At 43.1% G+C, this 5,223-nt stretch overlaps 1 pseudogene across 1 annotated transcript; it reads right to left on the bottom strand.

Annotated features, from left to right (window-relative positions):
* Positions 1-364: 364 nt before the first annotated feature.
* Positions 365-2,154, bottom strand: LOC146959902 (P2Y purinoceptor 3-like; annotated as a pseudogene). Its single transcript, XR_015035571.1, has 2 exons — positions 1,706-2,154; positions 365-1,244 (listed from the first exon to the last, which is right to left on the bottom strand). The product of XR_015035571.1 is annotated as a P2Y purinoceptor 3-like (transcript).
* Between the last annotated feature and the right edge of the window lie 3,069 nt (positions 2,155-5,223).

The raw sequence follows: 5,223 nt of genomic DNA on the forward strand, positions 1-5,223 counted from the left end.
CCTCCATTTGTTTTTTTTTATTGTACAATTCACAGTGCGAAACAAAAACAAAAATGTAAAAAAAAAAACTAATTCACTACCAATTACAGACAGATTGAAAGCAATCACACACATAACAATGGATGATGTGAACGTCTCAATCTGATAGTAATAAAATCAGCACATGTTCCTCAGGCAAAAAAATTAAAAAAAAAATTAAATTAAGATTATACAGAATCAAAATCGGTACATGCCGATAACCGATAAAATACATTTACTTGAAACGCACTCCTCTGCCTGAAGTCACCACTCTTGGTCCAACTCATGTCCTGTCCCACCCACAGCCTCCACTGAACCAAGATTTGTGTTGCAGTTTGTGTTATTCTGCACAAATTTAAGGTCTTTTTATCACAGATTTTCACAGTGTACCAAAAACAAACAAACAGTATACTGTATTCAGTCTAATCATTCAAGTCTAATTATTCTAAATTTGGACACCCAAATATTTATATATTTATATCAGTTCTATATATTGGTTTCCTTGATTACTAATTAATCGGTATCGGCCCTGAAAAACCCATATTGATCGATCCCTAGACACTGGTGCCCTTGTCTCTGCGAGAAGTGACTCGAAGCATAAACTTCCTTGTGCTCCTGCGGTATCGTGGCTGGGTGAAGTAGAACAGAATCGGGTCCAGGAAGCTGTTCATGCTGGCAAACGGCCTCGTGCTTTTGTAGATGATTGAAAACAAGTTCCTGGTCTCGCAGGGTGCAGCAGGCAGAGTACGTATCACCAGGTACATGGTCTTGGTGAGGTGGAACGGCAGGAAGCTTATGCAGAACACCGTCGCCACCATAACAATCATCCTCACCGCCTTGTCCCGTTTCTCCCCAGTCGCGATGGAGACACCCTGGTAGGACACCGGGCGGCAGAGGATCTGGGCCATCCGGCCATAGCACACCATCAAACCCATGAAAGGCAACACGAAGCCAAGGCAGGTGAGAGTCATGCCGTAAGGATAGTAGGCCACTGAAAGCCTCGGCGGACTCAAATCGTAACACACTGTGCGGTTGCGTTGGATTCCTGTCGCAGCAAAGTGAAACGTTGGCGCACACAGGATGGCGACCACCAGCCAAACCCCTCGCAGATGTACCACGCCATCTTGCGACCACCCTGCTTGTGCCACATCGCGAGAGGATGGCAAATGCCCACGTAGCGCTGCACACTGATGCAGGTGAGGAAGAGGATGCTGCCATGCAGATTACTGAAACAGAGAGACAGACAAGAAAAAACTATTACATCTTAATACACTGAATTCTTTTCTATTGTATCAATCCAAAGAAAGTGTTTGCCACATCATCTTTTAGCACCTGGCTACAACACTTTACCTTACACCTTTTACATAGCTGAATCAGCTGAACTTTCTATACATTTCTGTAACAGCTCCTTGATGACTTCATATTTCAGCCTCAGAGGTTTTCATTAGGTAGAACCATGAGTACCTTTGAGGAGAGATTGCCCAAAGATTGCCCCTCTTGCTGCCAGTAAGTTTTTCATAACAATCTGGGCTGATCAAAACATGTGTTTTTAGACTTGGTCTGACAACGTAAGGCCTCTGAGGTTAATTGAGAACTGGAAAACACCCAGTCTTCTAATTTAACTGGAAAATTCAATAACTGTAAAACACTTTACACACACAACTGGCCAATATTAGTAAGTATCTACCTGTAGAACTGAAACCTGACCAGCTTACAGGCAAACTCCCCAAAGGGCCAGTAGTCATGACTGGCGTAGTTGTAGATGAGCAGGGGTAACGACGTCACATAAAGGAAGTCGGCAATGGCCAAGTTGAGCATGTAGATGTTGTTTTTGGACAGATTGGGCCTCGTCCTCCATATCTTCAGTATGACGGCAGCGTTCAGCGGTAGGCCGAGCAGGAAGACAAGAGTGTACACGGCAGGGAGTAAAATCCGTTTAAAGTCTTCCTTATAGGTGCAGCGAAGGAATGTTATCCCGCTGCTGTTGCTGATGTTTGTACCGCTGGTGAAGAAGCTGTCAGCTGCGTAGGGCTCTGTGGTGTGCATACCGCTGGGTAACAAGTCCAAGGAGAAGGATCTGGAGACAAACGTTTCCGTGGGGGCAGAAAGTGACATCTTCACTTTCTGGAAGAGAGACAAGTTACAGAGAGAATAATGTCAGTATTTTGACTGAAAATAGATCAGTGAGCTTTCTTTCTAAGTAGATATTCACATAAAAAATCAAACACAGGGTCTTCAAGGGCTGGACATGTCAGGAGGAGAAACTGAGCCTCTCCACAAGGGGGCATAACAGATCAGTATTTTACATTCATTCAATGAGACAGAAATCACAGTGACACAGTGGCCTGGAGCCCTGCAAACAGTAGATTAAGGGCGCTTTCACACCTAATAGTCCGGACCAAGGTCCGGACTTTTTTTTTTTTTTTGTTACATTGTTTCCATAAAGTTCAGTAAAGTTCGCTTTCACACTGCTATTTGACAGCGGACTAAAGGATCTACCGACGTCATGACGGATGAGTGTGCGTCTGACGTTAGCGCATAGAAAGTGCTCAGAAAAAAATAAAATAAAAATATGTGTAAAAAAAGAACAATATAGCCTACTGCTGGAAAGCACGCCGTGGTTTGTAATCGCGGTGCAGAAGAATGAGTTTAGAGCTGATGAAAGGGGAGAAAAAAAGAGGATTGCGTCCCGCTCTCATTGATCAGAGTGGCAGCGATCAGCGATCAGCTGTTTTGTGTAGTGGAGGGGAACACACACACACACGCTATGCGCACACACACACGCGATCCTCCTGTCAGATGCGGCTGCATCTCTCCAGGTCACTTGTGTGTGAGAGAAATAAAAGCTCTGACTTGCTGGGGCAGACGTTGTTTGGTGTCACCCGCTGATAAATATCCGTCTTTTTCAGACTCTTTTCGGCGGAAAAAAAAAAATATTCGGGTCAATATATAAAAAAAATAGGCTATATTTTAAAAAAATCCATGTATCGTTTGGGGATTTATATTAAACACTCTACTGTTTAATTCCGTGTAAACGTTTACAAGTGTAGCCTACACTGACACACCCATCCCTCTGACCAAATCTGGATATAATATGATCTCCTCCTCTCCCCAAGTGTTGCCGCCGGTTGCCGCGGCTCCTCTTTCCTTTTTTTCCTGTTTATTTACTTTTTTCGGCACGTGCGAATCTGACGTTATTTCCTGTATTTGGTCTGATAGTTCGAACCTTCCAAAAAATGCTTTCACACTACGCAGCAGCGGACCTTGGTCCAGGATAGTCCGGACCGAGACTACCTCCGGAGGCTGGACCAAAGACTCGGTCTTTAGTCCGGACCGTGGTCCGGGGGAGCTTTCACACCTGTCAATTTGATCCGAACTATCTGGAAAGTCCGAAAGTCCGGACCAAAGGAGGTAGGTGTGAAAGCCCCCTAAGTCTGAGATCAACTCCCTGCATAGTCCACTTTTTTAACCCCTTGGCAAACTGTTCAGTTAAATACTATTTGATACGAGCAAAGCCTAAACACTTTGGAGTAAATATATTGAAATTTATCAAAAGGCAATGACTCATGACCCAAGAAGAATGCAAGAGATGCAAATCATTTAAAGCCTTTAGATAACGGAATAAAAAGTGTCACCCTCAGACAGGTGAAACCCAGTTGTGATGGAAACAAATGAAATGGAGTATCAGTAAAATATTTGGTGTCTCACAAAGAAGTTGTGGAAAAGTTGCACCAATGAAAACCAATCAAGTCTTATACCAGTGCCTCATAGTCAGGGGTGCAAACTCATCAGGGGTAGAAAAGGTGACAAGATACCGACCCCCTAGGGGGGTCCGGGGAAATTTTTTTTTAAACCAACTTTAAAGGTGAATTTACAGTCAATTTTAACATGAGACTAGGGTCCAGATTTACTCAGGTTTGCACAGCTTTTGCTCCTGTTAAACCTGCACAATCTGTCTCTGTTTGGTTTTGAAATATGTGAAGGGGGTCTTCAGCCTATGCAGGTTTAGCATGAGCAAAAGCTGTGCAAAACTTAGAGAATCTGTCCCTTGATGTCCATCAGATGAACCTTGCAAACCTTGCCTTCAAACTAAATAAAATTGAATACAGACTGATCGGTTCATTGTGAAACATTATTGATGTAAATGTGTTTTCTGTACGTAGGCTATGCTCCGAGGCAGCGCTGCTCTTTCTGTCCAATAACACACATGAAGCTTAAAAATGCCATAAGCTACATAAAACATATTAAGTGGCAATATGTTTTATTATGATGTTCAAGCAAACGGTTTGGTTCACGGTTTTGTGGTCATGGTTTTCGGTTCGGTTTCGTATATTTTGATCGTTGGGAAAATCAATCATGTCTTGTATATTCAGGTTAAAACTTAAAGAATGAGGCAGTCTGACATCTGATACATCATCGTGACAGTCTGAGGTTAAAAGTAGGTGAGATTCTGGCTGCAAGGGAGGATCATTGATAGTTCCAACATGTTTTAATTTGTTGGGCAAAGAAAGTTATCTAACAAATGCTAAGAACAATTAGATATTCACTGAAATATACAACCTATATTTATTAATTGTGGTTCTTACAAAAAATATATCTTATAAAATATAAAAGCTAAAATGTCTCTTAAAGCTCTGCCCCTTTAATTAGTGCATACAAAATAATTTAACTTTAGCCTACTACTTTTACAACCACATTATTTACCAGCAACATAAAGTGAAACAGAGGCAGAGGTCCTGCCACAGTCAGTCAACCTCCTGCTCCTCCTGTTGCTACTGCAGGTCGCGCTGGAGCTAATTATGCTAAACGCGCTAATCGCTAATTGGCCGCGATCGCGATCATCACACACACGCGGTCCCATACAGCACCTATACAACGTTGCTGGCGCATCTTCTAGCTCCGACTCTTTCACTCGCCATGCTCAAAAAGTCGCGTTAGTTAGTTAGTCTGTATGAAAAGTGAAGCTTCAGGTGTGTATTGCTGGACAGAAGCAGCGCTGCCACCACTTGTTGTCATCCAGATAAGGTGCATGCGCCTTAAAGAGACAGGTGCATTGGCTTGGCTCGGCTCGGCTCGGTAAACCCCCCCCCCCCCTCTCAAATTTTTTTTTATTGCGGATTTACACGAATCACACAAATGACCAATTTGGGATCCAAAACGGCGAATTTCGCCGAAAGGTGACAAGTTTGCACCCCTGCATAGTAG

Source organism: Trachurus japonicus, unplaced genomic scaffold (genome assembly GCF_045865225.1).
Source record: "Trachurus japonicus isolate A0001 unplaced genomic scaffold, Traja_1.0 AP030921.1".
Classification (NCBI taxonomy): domain Eukaryota; kingdom Metazoa; phylum Chordata; class Actinopteri; order Carangiformes; family Carangidae; genus Trachurus; species Trachurus japonicus.